Consider the following 21,928-nt stretch of genomic DNA (forward strand, 5'->3'; position numbering starts at 1 on the left):
GTGGGTGGCTCTCTTCTAGGAGGATGTTCACGGCTCTGGAGCCCCTACTGTATCACAAAGCCCTTTCCAAACCTGAATCCAATCATGGATCAACCCCAGGCTTCTCCTCATCTTGGTGTCTTTAAGGATTTGGCCTATGTTTGAGCCCCCGGAGTAGCTGTTTCCATGACATCTTCCCTCAGTCATTTGGAGGAACTCCCTGGTTTCTGGCATTTTCCCCAACAATGACAGATCTGAGGCCAGCTGGACCAGGCCCAAAAGTAACAAGAGTGCTGTGACAAGATTATCAGATGCCCGGGGGGCTGCAAAAACCCCACCAACATTCTGGTTCCGGCGTGTTTGGCAGTTTAAAAAAAAGAAAAATAAAAGATAATGCAAAATTCCGTATGATATTGCCTCACAGTATCATGATGCAGAGAACCTTTCAGTGGAATCAAAGTGTCTTTACATTTGTGGGAGTCCTGGCTAGAAGGAGATGGCACACTCAAACTAGGGAACTAGTCGCCCATTTGGTACTGGGACTCTTTACAAAGATGTGCACAGGATGTGGAAAACTCACTTGGGATGGAGCAGCCCATGGGGCCAGGAAGAGTGGTGGCCATAACCTTCCTTAGGCCTAAAGCAGCACAGGATGGGGGCAATGACCAGACTGGAGACAGAGGGCTGTATGGAGAAGGGCCACTGGCAGGGCCATGACCTTGGAGGGTGGGCCAGGTGGAGGAAGCAGTCAATCATGGCGACTCTCGGGGAGCAGATCTACTAGTGCCTCCCATTGGTTGAACCCAACCCAAAGCCAAAGGACAAGGGATCCTACTACTGTAGCTCATACATTTCAGTCTATAGGGCCCCAAACAGGGTGGGAAAGGGTGGAGAGAAGACTTGGAGCTGCAGACAGAAGACACCTAGCATATTTGCCTCTGACTCAGCTGGGCGGGTAGCACTGAAGTTCATACTGACATTGAGATGTCAATTTCCACTGTCTCTTATCCCTGCTTGATACCACAGCACTTCCCAGCTCCTGGAAGACTCTCCCTTTCCAAGTATTTTGGAGAGTTTTCAGAAGAAGTCTCATATGTGCTCCTAAACAAGTCTTCTCCAGAACCCAGGGTGTAAGCTCTGCTCTGGGAACCACCACCAATGCGTTGGAATCCCACGGTACAAAGCTGCATGGTGGTCTGCAGAGAGCCAGAGATAATCCTCCCCATGCCAAAGGGGTCCCAAAGCAGTGGTGTGGATGCTAACATCTTGTGTGTTGTTTTGAGTGAAACATCCTTTTCATTTTTTACCTTCATCTTTCTAACTCTCAGGACTCTGATGGTAGTCCTCAAGGCTGCTCCATACTGGGAACAAACTGCTCCCCCATTATATTCATAATCCCAGTTCCTTCCGTAACATCCCATAACCAAGGTTTCCTTCCTTAGTCAAGCTGACCACACCTGGACTTCTTCCTCAGGGTAGGCTGTCTCAGGAGGCTGAGTCTTACACCCAGAAGAACTCCTGCAGCTGCCCAAGGATACTTCTCCCATTTTCCAAATTCATCTGAATTTCACTGTGATTTTAAGCTTTAAGACTTGCTCCATTGGGAAAAGTAGCCGTGACACTGATGTTTGAGTTAGAAGATTCTGTTGCATCCTTGCAGTGTGCCCTTGGGCAAGTCATTTCCTTCTCCAGGACTCAGTTTCCTCATCTGGAAAATGAGAATAATAGTTTCTCATAATGGGTCATTATGAGGACTATGTAAGACAATATCTATCAAGTGCTTATTAACACAATCTCTAGAACATACCTATGTTCTACTTTGTACAAAATTGGGAGCACATTGTGTACACACTATTAGTCAGGCTCTCAGCGGCAGAAGTCCATTGCAAGCTGTCTGTAGCATATATTTATCAGTCCTTTAGGCTCTTATTTGTTTGAACCCCTTCCCATGTTTGGAGAATTCCCCACCTTTTGAAGCAGAGTCCACCTTACACTACGGTGGTGGGAAAATGCCATCTAGCCACTTTCGCAGCCTCCCTTGCAGCTAGAGTGTGGTCATGTGACCTAAGCTCCACCAATACCTGCCCTAGACTTTCCATCAGCCATGGAGAAGCAGGGACTTCTCAGAATTCATGCTGAAAAAGATTGTGGCCTCGGTGGCAGCTCTACCAAATTCCCAAAGGCAGGAGGAGAGTGGTTGTAGGACAGCATCATGGTCCAGCATCAGGAGTGTCAGCAGTCAAGGTGAGATATTGGCACCCGGTGGTGTCCCCTTGGCTCCAGTTCTGTGGTGTGAATTTGGGCACTGTTCTGAGCAGCACAGCTCCCAGTCCTGGTTCTCTTGTTCCTTTGAAGTGTCTGTGAGCAGCTACCATCTTTTTAATACATTCCTCTTTAGCTTAAGTTAGCCAGACTTGATTTCTATTGCTTATGATGCAACAATCAGTGAAAGCATGAAGATAACGGTAGCTGTTACTACAAAAAAGCCAAGAAGTTTGGTGGCTTAACACAATGGAAGGTTACTTTTCATTCATCTCAGTCCAGTTGGCAGTGGGGGATGCAGAACCCTCTTCCATGATGCCATTCAGGGACCCTGCCCAATGCCATTTTCAGCATACAGCTCTCAAAGTCATCCTGGATGTTTTGACATTTAGCCAGTGAATGGAAAAAGAGTGTGAAAGATGGTTTGGAAGGTTTTGGTGGTAGTGGTGTTCTTTACTTCTGCCTCTAATTTCACTGGCCAGAACTCAATTGTGTGGCACTTATAAGGAAGGCTGGGAAATAGAGTCCCTGATGGGATAATTGTGTCTGAGCAAAAACTCCACAGGTCCCTGGTCTCTGTCATACTGGGTTAGTTACAGGGAATTTTTTTTGCCTACCATAACTGTAAAGTACAGAGCATTTACCCTCAGGAATGGCTGGATGTGTATGTATGTGTGTATATATATATACACACACACACACACACACACACAGTTTCTCCTCATTTCTTGGCTCCCCCACCCCATTGTTTATGACTCATTTATAGAAAAGCTTTAATGCAGGATGGCAGCCAGAAGCTCCAGGATGACATTTCAGCCGGTTAGCAAATACAATGGAAAGACACTGCCTCTTTCCCAATAGTTACAGCCAAAATCCCAGGGCTGACTCTTATTGGACCACCTTGAATCACATGTCCTTCCCTGAACCAATCACTATGGCCAGGGAGATAGGATAAGCTGATTGGCTGAAACCGAGATATGTGTTCATTTCCCCTGGAGGCAGGTGGATTCAACCCTAAGTTCACAGACTGATAGTCAGATGGTCCCACAAAGAGAAATATGGGTGCTTTTAACAGAACGGGAAACAGTGAAGCAAGCAATGTCTATTGAACTTGGGTAGACATTTACTCTTGGCTGTGGCTTGTGGAGCAATGATCCCGGGAATTTGGGGATGGGTCCCACAGTATAGCATTACTTGATACATGGAAGATATTTCTAACTTTGGCATCTTCCATGCACAGAATAACAGCTTCTAGCATCAGGGGACCCCAGACATGTCCATTTTTCTGTTAATCTATCATCTTCTAATCAACTGTCCAGGGATTTGGGAAGCCTGGGTCCTGTCTGGCTCTGCCACTCCTGCTTTGTGTGACCTTGAATAATCTTTCCCTCTCTGGGCCTCATTTCTCATTTTGTGAAGATGAAGACAAATGTGAATCAGATGATATGTGAATCCCTCCTCCAGCTTGGACGTTTCAGGGATTTGCAGAAGGCCATCTTTCTGTGGGTCTCTTTTCAGATCTGACCAACCCAGCCTGTGTCTTGTCAGTATTAATAGGAGCATTGAATGAACGCTGGGTTGGAGCTGGGGATTCTTGCTAATCCTTGCTTTATTTTTGCAGCATAATTCAATTCAGCAATTCAATTCTACAAATATTTATTGAATGTCTATCAGAGTTAGGATAAGCCTGGCATTTGAAGAATTACTTTTATGTTTGCAAAATCTGTTCCCTGCTAACATCCTGTGTGACTTGTACAGGTGGGGAAGGAAGCAGGGCAGATGAGACGGTCCCATTTCACCAATGAGGACACTGTGCACTGTTGAACACCCCGGCACAGCCTCTCATGTGCCTCTCCTGGTCATAGTTGTCATTTTACACTTATGCATGTGATTGATCAATTCTGGTCTTCCCCAATAGGGTGTTTGCTCTAGCAGGGGAGAGATCAGGGCTGTTTTTGCATGTAACATAGTACCTGGCACATAGCAAGCACTCAACAAATGTTTGTTGAATGAATGCATGAATGCAGGAGTGAAGGGAGGTAGGGAGGAATCAAGAGGTCATTGAAAGATGTGCTTCTCTATGGGATCTTGGCTAAGACCCTTTTCTTTTCTTTTCTTTTCTTTCTTTTTCCCCCCTTTTCCTTTCTGGGCTAAATTTTTCCCCTGTCAAATGAGGGGAAAATCAATGAACAGTGATTTACCAGCAGGCTTTGCATCAGGATCACACCTGGCCCTGAACAATAATCTGGTCACCCTGGCTGCACCCCAAATTTTCTTATCTTTTAAATTACTTGAGTTTCAGGTGCACAATGTATTGATTCAATATTTCTATGTATTGCAGAATTGTCACCACAATAAACATGGTTAACATCCATCACCACACAAAGGTACAAATTTTTTCTTGTGGTGAGAAATTTGAAGATTTACTGTCTAAGTAACTTTCAAATACGCAGTATAGTTTTATTCACTGTAGTCACTGTGCTGGACTGGACATGCCCAGGACTTATTTATTTTAGCCCCGATTTTTTGATTCAGAATCTCTGAAGGTGAGACCCAGTTGTCTGCATTTTTAGCAAGCTTCTGGGTGATTCTACTGCAACCCACTGGGCACCTGACATTTGGAATTCTCAGGCAAGGAAACCCCTCAGAACCTGTCCAGTTCTGATGTCCTGGGATTTCCACGTGATGTCCACTCCAAGGCCATGTCATTGCCCCTCTCCCAGCCCCCAACTGCCAGGCCGGCCTCTGCTCTGCTGAGATGGCATTGACCAGACTTGCCCTGGGAGCTCCACCGCCTCATTCTGCTCCAGCAAGCAGTGGGGAATTTGAGTCAAATTTTACCCTCAGCTCCCTATCCTTCCTCTTCATCTCTGGGCTTTTTTAGGGGAAAACTCCTGAATTTCACCTTTGGATCACAGTACCCCCACGATGTGCAAATTGCCTGAGGGGGCATGACCATGCCAGTCGGGGACCCCACCACCTTCACCGGAGAACTGCACAACTCATCAGGGGCTTGGCAGAGCTCAGCCATCTCCCCAGCGGGAGGGAGACAACAGAGCCAATGGCTGGCAGGTGGCAAATGCCAGTGAGGGGAGAAGGTGCTGGGGCACCATGGCCAGTGCAAAGGGCCCAGAGTCTCCCACCTCAGCTGGACGAGCAGCCCTGGCAGGGATAGAAGCTAAGTCATGAAATAACAGCTGCTCCTTTGGAGCCTGGGGCCCCCTGCCATGCTGCTTTGAAGGTGGCTTGGGGAAAGGGAAGAGCCCTGCGCTGGACGTTTTTCCACACTTTGAGCCTTAGTTTGCCCACCTATAAAACGGGACTGTACCTCTTGACCTGTCTCCATTGTGGGACACTTGTGAGGAGCAGAGGAGAAAAAATGTAACTGTAGTTGAGCCGTCTACAGCCACAGGACATTCATGCCCCGATTCTCATCCTCTTCACCCCCGCAAATGAGGCCGTGCGCTCAGGGGCCACAGCTTAGCCACGTCAGTAAATGACTATTTGCTCAGTTACTTGGGTGCTTATTATTTCTACCCCAGAGAAGTGAGCTTACACTGGACGGGTTCTGACACTGGTGGCTGCGTTCCCTCCACATACATCAGGCAATGCTGAAAACGTGGCTGAGGGTGAGGCCTTCCCAGGCCCCACAGAGATGGTCCTACCAGCTGGGCATCCACCCAACATGAGTGACTGTGGCTCCAAAGTCCCGCATCTCGCCGTCGGCACCCATGACATGGGCACCCACGTATTCAAGAAAAAATTGACTTTGGATGGAGTTCATACAACAGCCAGGAATGGGGAGCAATCTTTCTCAGAACACAAATGAAAAAACATAACGTGGTTAATATTAAATACAGAGATTGGGCAACGCCCCCTCCCTTCTCTTTCTCTGGTTTGTGCCGATGTGTCCTTGATCGGGGACTGTTTTGTTTATGATTGATGAATGACTCACCTTGAGCTGCTTTCTGTTGATTTCATACTCATTATGAATTTGGAGAGGGCCTCTCGAACTTGGCACTGAAATAGAATGCTTGGGTATTTGGGGGGGAAATGTTGATTAGCTCAGATGCCTTCCCAGGGTAAATGGATATCAGAACACCTTCCCAGCGTACAGGGACCCAAAGCAGAATCCCTCAGTTTGTAATCATCCCCAAACCGTGTGAGCCCTTGCTCTGTGCCAGTTGCTGCTCGGCCCTCACTGAAGGCTTGGAGACATAAACGCAGCCACTCCCAACTCGCACACACCAATCAGTCACATTTTGGCTTGAGTCCTTGTTCTGCCTGACACCCTCCGTTTTTCCAGAAGAGTTGCTTCCCCTCTGTGGGTCTCAGTTTTTCTGCCGGATAATGGGGTTTTCTTTGAGGTCCTTCTAGCTCTGCTGTGTCCAGAATTCCCGAGCTCCTGGGAAATAGACTGTCTCATCCCTGCCTGGCTGGGGGAGACTTTGCTGGTTAGATGAATGAATCGACAAGAGACAGCGGTCTGAGTGTGGGCAGAGCTGGGTTCTCATTGCAAAGTTGCCCATCTCTCACCACGGGGCCCACTGTGGCCCCACTTCTCTCTCGGGGTCAGGATTTCTAGCAGGACAATCAGAGGATTAGATTCAATGGGTATAAGACTGAGTCGGGCCTGCCAGGTGCTTTGTGTTTGATGCAACAATAAAAGTGATGACGACTGAATGCATTTGCTCTCCAGGTGGGGCCACAGACCATCGCCTCCCTGGGGCCCCCACCTGGTCCAGTCTCCCATATTGGTTACCTGTCTGGTCCTGAGTGTGGGATCCCTGATTAGCCGTCTCTCTGAGCCCTTCCTGCTCTGACATTTTGCGGATCTAGGAAGGAAGGGGCAGGGAGGGGTGTGAACCTGGCTGCACCTTTCCTGCTAAGAGCAGAGGGCTGGATTCCTGGGAAGGGCTCCTGTGATGGATAATTTTATATGTCAACTTGATGGGACATGGGGCTCCCAGATTAAACATGACTTCTGGGTGTGTCTGTAAGGGTCTTTCCAGATGAGGTTAGCATTTGAATCGGTGGACTGAGTGACGCATGCTTCCTTCCCAGCGTCGGTGGGCACCACGCTGCGCATCGCAGAGGTGAGACTGCTCTGCCTTCTCGTTTCAGCTCTCCTAAACAGGCGTCGCTTGCTTTTCTCAATTTTGTGCTTTTTTTTTTTTTTGGTGACTTTGCTGTTGAAAGTGGCCCCCAGGCATAGTGCTGAAGTGCTGTCTAGTGTTCCTCCGAGCAAGGAAGCTTTATGGAGAAAATACGTGTGTCAGACAAGCTTCGTTCAGGCGTGGGTTACAGTGCCACTGGGAATGAGTTCACTGTTAATTAACCAACTGTATACAATAAACAATGTGTCTTCAGACAGAAATACACATAAAACGTGCAAAAATATACGTGATCGGTTGATGAAAATCTTGTGAGAAGGGGCTGGCAGGAACCTAAACCTGTGTTTCCCCAGGAGCCACGGTTCAGTGTTTGCTAATTCAGCATCTGAGGTGACTTTATAGGGCACAACTACTGTGAATTACGAGGACTGACTGAAGTTACATTTACAAAGACCCTGCTTCTGGATAAGGTCACATTCTGAGTTTCTGGGTGGTCATGAATTTTGGGGGACACTATTCAACCCAGTACAGACCCCAAACCTACACTTTCTCTTTCCCACCTCAATGACTTTCCCAAACTGGCCAGTCATCCTTTTTCCTGTGGGACCTTGTTAAGAATGCATATTTTTTAGGTCCCACCCCACAGAGATTAAAATTCTGTTGGTCTAGAGTGGGGCCCAGGGATCCACATTTTCAAAACCCCCGGGCAACGCGATGACTGTTCAGCCTAGAGGCTCATTCTGTCTGAACAGGTTATTCTGTAAAATGGGCATATTGCCTCAGAGGGTTATGTGAGGATTAAATAGAAAATGCAGCGCAGTCCTCTGCACCCTAATAAGTTTGCAATAAAGGTTAAGCAGGAGCAGCAGTAGCATCTTCTATAATATCTATAACTTCAAGTTGATGTATTTCCTTCCTAACGGACTGTCACATGGATCCTCTCATTCGAGTCTCCTAAGAGCCCTATGGAAATACACAGCATGGTACTTACTAATCAAGACACTACTTATCCCCTGAATTTCAACTCTTCTGGATTAACTTCCTGAAACTGAGAAGAATTTTTAAAAAATCTCTAGAGGAATCAAAAGAGATTGCAACTAATTCACAAACAGCCTTCTCTGCTTAGGGACTCTTCCCTCCCACTTTACACCTAATTTAAACAAGACGTGGTTTCATATTAGAAGTAATTAGCAGCGGCTCATTCGAGATGGGTTGGTGTTGGGGGAGCAAAGGGAGGACCCCGGAGAAAGGAATCGCAGGCAAAGGGAGCATACCCAAAGGCCCTGATCAACTTTGCATCCATCGTAGGTGGTCTTTAAAGACTCACCCTCCAGGGTTAAGCTAGCAAAGTGGGAACTCTTTCGGCAGGCCAAAGGGTTGACTTCTGAGTTGACTACAGCACCATTTCAAATGTGGGGACAGCTCAGATGATTGCGTTCATTCATCATCCATTCATTGGGAATCCCCGGAGGCAGAGCTACTGGGTGCGGTTTTGCTTCCCTTTTGCATCTGAGGAACCCAGTGGGGTTAAATGTGAGCTCAAGGTCCTGGACCAGGAAATGTCTGAGCTCTGGGCCCTGCTGCGCAGGTGGGCCACCACCAGGAGATCAGGAGTGGCCTTCCGTGGCTCCAGGGTGTCCTGCACGATACTGTAAGAGGTTTCCATGACTTTGGCGAGAAAAAGATGAGTTTGGGCACCTTTGAGGGTAAAAGATTCACTCTCTGGAATGTCACCTGAGGGGAATAAATGCCTTCTTCCCTCGTCCTGCCCGGTAAGTGATGTGTTGCTTTACAATTAGTCCCTTGTACACACAGAGGAAGCCGAGGCCAAGAGAGGCAAAGAAACTTGGCTCCATCCCTTGGAAAATTTAGGATGGGGTCCGATCAGAGCTTGGCCTCTTGGCTGCTCTCCCAGGGTTGTTCCCGCTGCTGTCCAAGCCACAGCTCACCTGCCCCACTGACGGGAACCCTAGAAGGCTGGCCAAGTTTTCGCCAGTCCCGGGCCAGCACAGCTCTCCTCACGGGCCCCTTGGTTGGTTTCTCCAACCCCGACCAGCCAGGCCATTTTAGGGTTAGTGTTACAGAGCCCAGTAGCCCATCCTCATGTCCTTTCTTCCAAGAACAAGGCAACCTGGGGTCACTGATAAGCCTGGTTGCCTGTAGACCATTGTGTGGTTTTCACCCAATTTGTCCAGAACGATTTAGGCTTTGGCCATTCATCTGTAACCAAGCATTTCCCTGCTGGTTTGGGAAAGGAACCAAACCTAGAGTCTGTGCAAGGGCTAATGGCAAAGCCACCCATCAGCATGTCAATTTCCTGGCTGACACGTGCATGTCTGCTCGTCACAGTCGCCTCTCCTGGTGTTGCCTGAGACTCTGCTCCTTCCCAAGAGGGGACTGCACAGGCGCAGAGATGTAGGAGAGGGAACAGGGGTGACAACCCCCGTCCATCTCAGTCAAATCCAGCCCTGGGAGTAGGGCAAATGCCAAGCTTTGGCCGACACGCCCGGCTGAGATCCAGGGAAAGGGGGCAGTGACATCCTGACTCAGGGCTGGGTGGCGCGTTCTCAGGCCTGGCCTTTCGAGGACTGGCTGCTGCCCTCTGTCAGAGCAGCTGCCCAGGGCCCATCGCCACAGGCTGAGGCCCCATCTCCCTCCTTTCTGACCAGCGGCTTGTGTTCCCTAGGGCACAAGGGTGGTGTGGCTCTGGCCTTAACACTCTGCTGGGCTTAGGTGGGTGCTGAGTGTGGCCGTGGATAACTGAGGTGCTCATGGGATTAAATGGTGGCTCATGAGGCGAATGCCCTGGGCTCCCCGAGGCTTACGAGCCTCTCCTGCAGGGAGCATCCTCCCAGCTGCTCCGAGAGTGAGCTTCAGACTCAGATGGACCTGGTGTGCTCTCTCCACCGTGTGGTGTCGGCCAAGGCACTGCCCCTCCTGGTGCCCTGGTGTCCTCATCTGTAAAGTGGGAAAGTCATGGCCTTTGCTGCTCTGGGCTTCTGTGAGGGTGAGATGGGAGAAGATGCCTTTTAGCAGTTGCAGTAAGTTGCAAGCAAATGCAGATGAGGATTATTACTTAAGGGTGGATTCCTCCCACACCTAGGCTCTAAGCATTGGCCCTGAAGGGTATGATGATGTGACCTGGATGGGGAGGTGGGGAGCACCGCTCGGCCTTGCTGCTATCCGGCGGTCCACGGCCCTGGCAACACAGAGCCACCCGGAGGACGCACAGGCTGAGTCCACAGCTGCGGCTGCTGGCCCTCGGCTTGAGGTGCCACGTGACTGTCCTGACCTGTGACCACGGTGCCTCCCTAGTATCCTCTGTTGATGCCCCGCCCAGCAGCCCCATGTCCTCTCTGGTAGGCAGTCCGCACCCCATCCCAGCTGTCGGTCTCTTTCTCTTCCTTTTCTTCTCAGGCATTAAGAGAGCTTGAATGGGTAAATGCCAGTGCAACCAGGCAAGAGTGTGTTTGTGTGTGTGTGTGTATGTGTGAGTGAGACAGAAAGAGAGAGAGAGAGTTTGTGTGCACATGCCCTGGAACCAACTTCAGCCAATGGGGATGAGAATCAGTAGATAAATGGCCCAGCCTCCATCCCCAGGGGATTATTGCGAGGCCCAGTGAGAATGAGCCCCGTTGCCCATGACCATCCCAGCTGGTTGGCAAGCCCTCTGTTGGCTTTCCTTCCCTGCCCACTCTCTCCACTGCCTCACTTGTGCTTCCTGAGACCAGGTCCCTAGTGAACTACCTGCGTCCAGCTGGGATCTGCCTTTGGAAGGAACTAAACTAAGACAGACCTGAAATACCTGCCCTGGGTCCTGGGACCCAGTGTGCCCTGATGCCTCAGCTAAGAGCTCCAAAGTGGCCAACTTGGGAGCCACGTGCTGGGCCAGAGACTCGCGGTCTGCTGCCTCCCCTGTGAAGGCCTGAGGGCCTCTCCTCCCACCCTAACCCTGCCTGCCCACCACGGACCCAGGCCCTCGCCACCAGAGTGGGCGACTCGGCTGAGCACCCCAGCGACACACAGGCGGCAGGTGCCCTCCTGCCCTCCCCTGGTGAAGGGCTAAGCCAAAGGCACCGGCCCCTACCCTTCCTCTTGCTCCTTTCTGTCCCTAGACCGGTGTCTTCAAGAGGCCCAGATTCCTGGGTTTCTGCATGGAGTGTTTGGAGTCACCCAGAATGGCCCTTGGCCCGGCTGTGTCTTCTCACGCCTGCATGATGTAAAGTCCGGCGTCATGTGACTTGGGAGGGTTCAGCTCAGGGGAACGGAGGACTCCAGAGCAGGAAAGGGCCTTGCATTTCAACTCCTGCAGAGAGAGCCTGGGCCTGGGCTCCGGCCACCAAGACCATTCTCACAGCCAATGTTGCCCCCCCACCCTCGTGTTCCCACTGATTCAGAACAATGTAACACGTTGCACCCCAGACATGTAACACGTATGATCACCCCAGACAAAAGTTGGGCAGGGCCAGGCCAGGAAGTGACAGGCAGGGCCCTGGGGGGCAGGGATGGACAAGACAGAAGTGCTTCTAGCTATCACCGAGCTTGTAGGCCACCGAGAGTCAGTAACACACAAATATCCAAGATAATTTCGGGTAGCGGTGGGTGCCATGAAGAGGATGAACCAGGGTAACGTGAGTGAAAGTGATGGGGAGGGAAGAAGGCTTTAAACCAGCAGGTCAGGTGAGGCTGGTGGGCTCTGTGCGCTCCAGATGTGGAGAGAAGGGCGGAGGGTCTGGAGCCTGGGAACAAGGGGTCCTGGCCAGACATGGTGTCAGGAAGGGCAGTATGGCTGGTCACCTGGGGCCAGGATTGGGATTGCCACAGCCCCATGTAAGGACAGGGAGAGTTCACGGGAGGATTTTTGGCAGGAGGATTCATCTGATTTGCATTTTTTCCCATTTTTAACAATTGAAGGATAAAATACATGCAAGGAGCGCCTGAGGGCACACACCCTAGTTAGCGTCCCAGTGAGTGTTCACACGCGTGCATCTGTGCTGCACCAAGGTCAAAGTATTGGCCAATTCTAGGACCCCAGGGATTCGTGTTTCTAAAAGATTCCTTCCTGCTGCTGCTGCTGGGTGGAGAGCATACCACAGACGGATGACAGTGCAAACAGGGAGACCAGTTAGAGGTGACTGTGGTCCTCCAGGCTTGGATTAGGGCAGAGGCAGTGGAAACAGAGAAAAATGGAAGAGTCAGGGTGCTTTTTGTTGGAAGAACCAATGAATCACTGATGGAGAGACTGGGATGAGTCAGAGCAAGAGAGGAATGGAGGCAACATCTCAGTTTGGCTTTGAGAACGTGGTAGGTTGTGGGGCCACAAAGCAGCCTGGGGAAGGGAGGAGACAGGGGTGGCATGGGGCCATCCAGATGGATGAGGTAGGGTGACCCCTAGGACCAGTTCATGCAGGATGCCTCTGGCCCCCCTCTGCTTCCCCCAGACCCCAGAGCAGAGCCCTCAGCAGGTGAGTCACAGGATGGTGCGATCTGACAGCAAAAGTCCCTGATGGGCTTCAGGACAGAAGAACACAGCCCCTGGCTTGCCTGAGGGCAACGGGAGAGGTAGGGGAAGGACAGTTTTGGGTGAACACTGCTTCAGTCTCGGCTGTGTTCCTTGGAAACCTGGGTCACTGGAAGGAGAGGTGACGAGTGGGAGGTGACGTCTGCTTCTCACCCAGGAGCCATCTGCTCACTAATGCAAACAGCCCCGTCTGTCAGGCGAGGCGAGGAAAAATGACTAGGGCAGCCCCACTGCGCGGCCCAGGGAGAGGGGTCTCTGGACCCATGAGGTAATCCCTCTGATGATGTATGGCCTGGAGAAGAGTTGGGTTAATGATCTTCAGCAGGACCCGGGAGTAAAACACAGTAATTTCATAATACAGCGTGTGATGGATTAAGGCGTGTTAATACCAGGAGTATACATTAAGGGAAATGATCTCGCTGGCATACTAAATGGCAAAATAAAAGCACTTTTAGAAACTTCCATGATTAATTGGTCTGCCCTTTTAGTTCCGTATCATGATAAAGTAAAGCTCGCTTCTCCTGGTCACCTCCCAGGCAATTCTTCTAAAGCTCCCGCCCCTCCGAGGACCCCCTGGGGAGAAGCCAGCATGCAGCCTGGGACACGCCCTGACATCCTCCTCCCTGGACCCAAGCCCTCCTCATCCTCATCCGCCTCGTCTCCATCAGGGGAGTTTGCCGAGCCCTGTGTGCATCGATCCATACAAAACGACTGAGACTGGACAATTTGAGATTTGACAGGCATTGTAGCTTCACACAGTTCAACTCGACGTTACGAGTGGAACCCTTTGTGAATGAGAGGTGGGCGGTGCTGCGGAACCAGTATTCTGTAGCCGTGCTGTCTGGTTTGGATCTCAGCTTCTGTATTAACTGCTGCACAATCCTGGGCAAGTTATATAAGCTCTTTATGCTTTGGTTTCCTCATCTCTAAAGTGGGGATAATAAGAGCCTGACCTCGGGCTCTTCAGGCATTTACTGGGCACGATGAATGCATGTCCAGGGCCTAGAACAGCACTGGTCCCATAATAAGTACTCAGGAAATATTAACTCTAGGTGTGCTGGCTGTGTTGGTAGCACTCAGCAGCCCTGAGGGGCAGGGACCACTAATCTCCCCATTTCACAGGTAGGAAAACCTGAGGCACCAAGAGGTAAATAGATTGCTGAAGCTTCAATGAAAGGGCAGAGTCAGGATTAGATATAGACCAGCTGATCTCTAACCTTTAACCAGCGAGCTCCCCACACCCTCGACGTGATAGGAAATAGCTGCTCTAGGTCTGTTCAGAGATGACAGCAGTTCTAAGCTGAGGCAGAAAGAGCCTCTGGGCCTGCACCCCGGCATTCTCTCACTGGATGCTATTTTGCTCACAGCAGGCAGCTCCTCACCATCACAGATCCCCTTCTTGGAGGCAGCTATGACTTTGTGGCAAAGGGAACCAGACCAGAGCCCGGAGACCCAAGAGAAAAGCTCAGCTCTGCCACTTAGTTACTCTGAGACAACAGGCAAGCCACCCACCTGCATTTCTCCATCCCCCAGGGTGGTGGTGAGGCATTAGGAAGACAGGGCAAGAGGATGCTTTGTAACTGGCAAAGTCAAGAACAGATTCGAGGAAGGACTTACTCTCCTTGTCTCCATAGATCTCAGGAGAGTCTTGCCTGCAATCTGGCCACCCTCCCTTCTGCTGGAGGAGGACTAAGAGAAATTTATTCCATAGGCCCTGGGGAGCAGCAGACTTCTGGCCCGTTCTATCTTTCATCTGAGCCTTCCCAGGCTTCCAGTCTACCTGACTGGCATCCACAGGTACCTTGATGCAGGTGCCTCCACCCACTGGGATGCCGATACCAGTTGGTTCATCAAACTTCTCAGCTGTGTCACCCTGGAAACTGCCTGCCTCTTACAGACCTCTTTGGCCTCCCTCTTGTTTATCCATGAACACAACAAACACTGGGTATCTCCCCTGCTCGGGCCAGCTGGGATGAAGCAAGAATGCAGCAGACAGACCGGTCCTTGTGAAGCTAATATTTGAGTAGCAGTAAACAGAGGGTAAACAAGGCTTACTTAGAGGAGATGGGAATAGACTTGTGTCTCCCAGAAATATTTAGTGCGAGGGTGGTGAACTCACACTCTTCCCACAGGTGGGCAAGTAGTATCAATGAATGAAGCAGGTGGGTGTGATGCAATAGGGAGTGGTGAGGACTGGGGAGCCCTGGGGAGCACATCCTGTTGAGTGGAAGCAGGCTTCTTCTTGGTTCCAGCCAACGGCTGCCATGTGAGAATGTGGGTCCAGTGGTTGCATCTTCTGATTTTCCCAGACAATGGGGAAATCTGGATTTTTTTCCCCCTTGAAGTGTTCTGATTTTGAAATATTAGAATGCCTGACACATAGCTCGACTAGGACTGTGTTCACTTGAGAAAGTGTTTGGTTGATATCCTTCCTCCCAGGGCCGTTATGAGCACCAGATGAGGTCTTTTCTGGGAAAGTGTTGCCAGTTGGTTCATCAGACTGCATCATTGTAGAATGCTGTACCCAAGCAAAGGGTCCAGCCAACCAACTAGCACTGGTGCACAATGATGTTCCAAACTGGAGATTTAGCCATTCTTAGAAGAATGGGAAGGGTGTGTTTGGCAAATGATGCATTAGAGAAATGAGGCAACCCCAAGACGGACGGTGTGAACAGGAAAAGTGGAAAGAGTCGGGACCGGAAGTCAGAATCCTCTTGGTGTGGAAGTGCTCCCCTCTCTATCTCTGCAAGGCTCTGGACATAAATCCATCAGTGGCTGGTTGGAGTCAAGGGCTCCAGAGCTTGACTAGTCAGGTTCAGGTCCTGCCCCTGCTGCTCTGCCAGGGGCATCTTTCTCAAATGCTACTAGCCATGGTTATGGCATCTGCAAAGTGGTGACGATGATGACAATGGTACCTATGTCACTGGGATGTTGCGAGGACACAATGCGAGGATGCCCAAAAGTTCTTGATTCACAGCACTCAAAAAGCCTCATCACTATCGTGGGGAACTCTGCATCTGTGGAGACTGTGTTGTTTGGAAAATTTAATGGTATGAGACAATGTCTATTATTCAGTGTTAAATGAAAAAGCAGGTACCAGACAGGCTAACTTTATGTTTGTATACATAGGCTGAAGGCTGGAAAGAAACGTGATGTATCAAAACAGGAGTAATTTGGGGTCCTCAGATTATAGGTGATTTTAATTTTTTACCATGTAATTTTCTGAATTTTCTAAGTTTTCCATTGTTAGCATGTATTAATTTAAAAATCAGAGTGGGATACTTTATTTACAAAAATTAAGTTCCCAGTCTTCTAGAGAGAAAAAAATTAGCTTTCAACTTTCTTTCCCCACCCAGCCAACTGCTTTCCAGAGAACTCCCTGTGCTCAGAAGTCTTCCTCTGTCTTGAATTCCCAAGGCTGTTCTCAGAGTAGACCCCTCTGGGATCCCCAAGGTGCAGAGCCCCATGACTTCCTGATCAAGTCCCCAAACCCAATGGCCCTTGCCTGTCAGTAGGACCCATTAGAGCTGGAGGTCTGTCACAACAAGCCATCCCCCTCCCTGAAGCCGGAAGCCAAAGGAGACCCATCCCAGGCCCGTCCTGCCCATGGTCCAGGGCAGAGATAGAAGAGTTGATCCACTTACCCTGCTGTCTCAGAATGTCCTCAGATTTCTTGCTGGTGTCGGCAGAGTACTCCAGTTTGATTATTCATTTCCCAGTTTTACCTAGGAGCACCAAAAAGAGGAAAGAAGATGAGAAAACCTGAAGCAAGCTGTCTCTCTTTCAATGTTCATGTTCACCAATGAATGAGTCAATGAATGAATCAATGAATGAATCAATGAATGAAAATCAGCTGCTGTGGGATCGCTGCCTTGGCTATGAAACCATGAACTCCTGAAAACAAACTTACTTCTTCTATATCATATGCCTGTCAGGTGGAGAAAAATAAAAACCAGTCTGAATGTGTGTCTCTTCAAAATATGGAAGATGGGCAGATTGTCCCATCAGATAATTAGAGCTTTTAAGAGTACGAAGTTCTGGTCTAAAATTACATTTCATTATTGCTACATTTTAGACTTTGTACGAAACGACAGTACAGAAGTGTGATTATCAAATTAGCATTTGAGAGTGTCTGTGAGGTAGGTGAGGGTTTTAACAAACTGTGGGGTTTGGAGCCTAAAATTACACGACATTTGTTAGCAATTGCAAAACTAGGTTGATCAGTTATAGTTCGAACTCGTCTGTTAGAAGAATGACTATTGTGTTTTATTTCCATCACACACAAATTTTCCAGCCATTCCCCCTCCCCCAATTTTTAAAAAATTATTTATTTATTTATTTATTTTGGTTTAAAAAGCCAGGCAAATCTTGAGCTCTCCTCTAGGTCCTGACTTAACACTGGTGGCGAGACCCAGCAAGAAATGCAAGATATGAGGGAAGTCATTTTGCCTCATTATCGGACAACATCCGTGGCTCTTCCCCAGCCCCTTAATTCATTTCTTATAGTTTTTCTTGTCACATCCACTTGCTTTATAGCTTACTAACTTGCAAGTTATAGTTGTAATTTATGACCAAAATTGAGTGGTAGCAAATCAAGGAATATTTCCATTGATTACCCTAAATTGTCTAATCTCCTGTATGTTTTTAGAACGTGATTGGGTGGTATTTACTGATTGCCTTCATCTAATTTAAAAATCAATCAATAGCAACAATGAGTGCTGGGGGATAAATCGAGTCTAATGCAGTCTAACCGCGGCAAATATCCATCAGTGGGCTACCCACAATCACATCTGTGGGCAGTTTTAATACATAAACCATAACGGCCTGGAGCTGGGCGTCCAGGGCAGACGCTCTGAAAATCCCCACTGGCATCTCATGCCTCCTGCATTGTCTGTTTAGGGTGATTGCCCTCGGCTAGAGCGAACATATTTCACGACAATAAAGCTGTAGCAAAGGAGATAAAACTGGGATCTGATTGGGTTGCAAAGCCAGCCAGTCCATCTTCTTCCCCGCCCGACACCCTCTGAGGATATTAATGGGAATTAACAGAATGCCAGCCTTTTCTTGTTAACTGCCTGTACTATCCCGGAGAGAAACATTCACGCACGCATGCATTCAGCCCTTTGACACTCAGGAGCGTCTGTTTTTATTTCCACCCCGTGCTTTCTCGCCATTTGCTATGGAACAGTCATGGTGCACAGCATTGTGATCTCTTATATCATTTAGGGCTTACACATACCCTGGGAGGATGCTAGCCCATTGGGATAGATGAAGAAGTAAGGCTCAGTTGAATTCAGCAGCTGGTCCCAGATCACGTGACTAGGTAAGTAGGAAGGTTTGGTCTTTGGGCGGCATACCACAGGCAGGTGCTAAACACAAAGCATCCTGGAGAAGGCAAAGGGGACCACATCCAAGACCCTGGACCAGTTTACATCTAGTTAGGAGGCAAACCTGCATACAGTTCACAACAGGAGAAAGCAAGATGCAATGTAAATGCTACAGTTGTCCTGTGAGCTATGAGTTATTATGGGGCACAAAGGAGACAGAGAGAATCAATCTTCAGTTCGGGAATGAAGAGTCAGAAATATCATATTATGTGTTTTGAGACTGTCTAGAGATGGTTGGGCCCCAGTTTTGTCAGGCTTCCTAGCAAGGGCAGTGCAGGTAAAATTTCTATATGTGTTTATTTGTATTGATTCACAACATGGCGGAGCCACCAACTCCTTTGAGAACCTAGGCTTCCCCTGCCATGTTCATCAGCCCTGAGTAATGCCTGGGAGGCCCTGCCCTCACCCTGTTCTTTATATCGCTGAGCACCTTCAGCCTCAGGCCCTGGGTCCTGAGGAAACTCCTCTGATGTCACAATACACGTTAGAGGCATCTTGAAGATGGGAGTCTAGGAAGACTCAAGCTTGCCTATTCCTTTATTGAGAAACACCACTTGGCATCACTGGGAAGCTTTATAAATGAACACAAAGAGACAAATATCTTAAAGTGCTTAATTCCACCCAGAGTAAAACTTTGCCTGTACCTACAGGCAGTTCCAGGTAATCCCCATCGGTTTCAGAAATGGCATCAAAAATATTTTCCAGGAAAATTCTTGGAAGTCCTCGAGAACCAGGGAAGCAAGAGACAGAATTTCATCTAGAAGAGATCTTCCACCTCCATGAGAGCCCCTCGCCAAACCCGCAGAGCTGAACATCGGGTTTTCCGGCCCAAGGAAATGGCTTCCTGTGCAGGAAACTTAGACACCAATGAACAATTCTTAGAAGGTCAGCTACTAAAACCAGCAATTACAAATCTGATCACACTTAGAGAATGATTCGTGGATCTTGGCATTGTAGGAACCTCGGCAGACTTCCTGCCTGTCCTGTTAAGAGATCTCAGAGCTTCAAAATATTTTTTTCTGACTCTAAATATTGTTAGACTCTCATCACGAGGCTATAAACCTCAGGACAGCCATGGACCATTTCCACTTTGTCCCCTGAGATGCTTGATACATTTTTTTTAGCTTAAATTTTTTAGACTTTAGGTTCACAGCCTAATTGAGAGCCATATACTGATACCTCATATACATAAACTCCTCTATTATCAACATCCCCAGCAGAATGGTACATTTGTTACAAGTGATGAACCTACAATGACTCATCATTATCACCCAGGGGTCCATAATTTATATTACATTAGACCTCACTCTCGGTGTTATACATCCTATGGGTTTGCACAAATTCATAATGACAAATTCACTGCCCTAAAAATCCTCTGTGCTCCAGTTATTCATCTCTCCCTCCTCCAATGCCTGGCAACAATTGACTTTGTTTTTTTACTGCCTCTGTAGTTTTGCCTTTTCCAGAATGTCATACAGTTGGAATCATACCATATGGAGCCTTTTCAGATTGGCTTCCTTCACTTAGTCATACGCATTTCAGTTTCCTCCAGGGCTTTTCATGGCTTGATCGCTCATTTCCTTTTTAGCGCTGAATTATATTCCATTGTTCCAATGTACCATCAGTACATCTTTTTGAATGAGTGAGTTATTGAACATTTTCCAACCACAAGACTTTTACAGTTCAGTGTCAGTTGGCCTGCCTTTTCTTGATTCCCTAAGTGAAAGGGGGTTGGGTACTTGAAGTTCATTTTCTCCTTCCTGCTTTCTCCATGCTACCTCCTTCCTTGGCCTATGTCCCTTGGCTGAGACTGATGGTTGTCTGCCATCTCTCTTCTCTCCCTTCTTCCATAGTAAGAAAATTCCTACACTTTATCTGAGTGCAGAATAAAGCCTACTCTTACCAGCCTCCCTTGTAGAAATGTACGCCAGGTGACTAAATTTAACTTATGGTATAGGCGAAATTTTGCCAAGCTAATTCTAAGAACCATCTTTTAAAAAGACTTGCACAAAAACCTATATGCAGATGTTTATATCAGCTTTACTCATGATCATTAAAAACCAGAAGCAACCAAGATGTTTATGATGGGATGAGAATGATACTTTTTGTCTGTGGTCTTCCTCTCCCAAACCCATAACTCTAGTTTAATCGTGAGAAAAACATTGAACAGATTCCAATTGAAGGATATTCTGCAAGCTGCTCAACCAGTGCTCCTCAAAACTGAAAAGTAAGGCAAGTCTGAGAAACTATCAAGCCAAGAGGAGCCTAAGAAGACATGACAACTAAATGCATTGTGGTATCTTAGATGAGAGCTGGAAACAGGAACAGAAAAACGATATTAGATAAAAACTGAATCTTATAAAGTATGGACTTCAGTTGTTAATAATGTATCAATATTGGTTCATTCGTGTTGACAAACATACCTTACTTATACAAGATGTTAACAATGGGGAATCGCGATGTGGCTGTTGTGAGAACTCCCTATACTATCTTCACAATTTTTCTGTAAATCTGAAACTCATTAAAAATCTATTAATTGAAAAAAGAATTGGTATGCACCCTTTGCCCCAATCTGTTTTGACCCTCCCTCCATTTTACTTCCTGGAACGTGGATCTAGGGGCTGCCATCTTGGAACATGAAGGCAAATCAGCCCCAAGACCCTAGGGACGGTGGACAGTGAGCTGGGAGGAAACCGGGTCCCTGAGCACTTCACGCAGCTGAGCAGTCAGCCACCCCAGGCCTGGACAGCCAACTTCCTGGCTTTTATGTAAAAGAGAGATAAAGACTGATCTTGTTTAAGTCTTGTTATTTTAAGTCTTTGTTTCTCACAGCCAAATCCAATTCTGATACTGCCCTTTGCTTGTTTTTCTTCGGGACACAGGCTCCCCGGGTGGAGATCCCGGCCGCTCTGTGGGGAAGGGGGATCCAGGCCCCGCCCCCTGACCTTCTTGAAGACCGTAAGGCCATGGCCAGGGAGACCAGGGCTCTGTCGCACTGGTGTTCTAACTATTCAGTGTTGTCGAATCTACAGATTATAGAGCATTCCCTCCACAGGTGTACAGGACCTAGGAGCTGAGGTGCCCTCAGGGATGCCCCGTCCACCCTTATTTTACAGCTGGGGAAACAGGGACCTCTAGAGAGGAACACGCCAAGCATCTTACAGCTGGGGGCAGAAGCCTGTCCTCGTGCCTCCTGATGTCATCATCTTTCCACCGCATAGTTTCTGGACTGATTGCAGAGAGCCCTCAGTGCTCCGCAGAGATGGAGTTGATGGGAGGGGGCGTGGCTAGGAGGGCGTGGACAGGGCGTGGCCTCATGGGTGTGGCCGGCTGGGTGTGGCCAGCTGCGGGAAGCCCTCTTTTCCAGCCTCACCCTCAGGCAGAGTCACTGCTTTTGTTTAGGTCACACACTGGGTTTTTGAGATCTCATTTTTCAAAAGAGGGTGGTCTGATGATAAAAGGTAATAATAACATGTAAATCAAAGTGTGTAAACTTACTGTATTTGTTGATACCAAATATAATAACTGTTTATTGAGCATCTTTTATGCCACCAGCACTGTGCTAGACCTCCTCTCTGCATTATTTTGTTACATTCTTACCACACATATGCAAGGTAAGTGCTAGTAGCCTCATTTTACCTGTGGAGAAACGAAAGTTCCAAAAG

The 21,928-nt window shown here is 48.4% G+C and overlaps 1 long non-coding RNA gene across 2 annotated transcripts; it reads right to left on the reverse strand.

The window, feature by feature from the left end:
• Positions 1-370: 370 nt before the first annotated feature.
• LOC140698465 (uncharacterized) lies at positions 371-21,535 on the reverse strand. 2 transcript variants are annotated; one of them, XR_012076258.1, is made up of 5 exons: positions 21,426-21,535; positions 16,521-16,601; positions 7,004-7,076; positions 6,197-6,261; positions 371-1,687 (listed from the first exon to the last, which is right to left on the reverse strand). It is a non-coding gene; the product is annotated as an uncharacterized lncRNA (long non-coding RNA). The 2 variants fall into 2 exon arrangements; XR_012076257.1 differs by having other exon boundaries at positions 6,197-6,274.
• Between the last annotated feature and the right edge of the window lie 393 nt (positions 21,536-21,928).

Source organism: Vicugna pacos, chromosome 9 (genome assembly GCF_048564905.1).
Source record: "Vicugna pacos chromosome 9, VicPac4, whole genome shotgun sequence".
Classification (NCBI taxonomy): Eukaryota; Metazoa; Chordata; class Mammalia; order Artiodactyla; family Camelidae; genus Vicugna; species Vicugna pacos.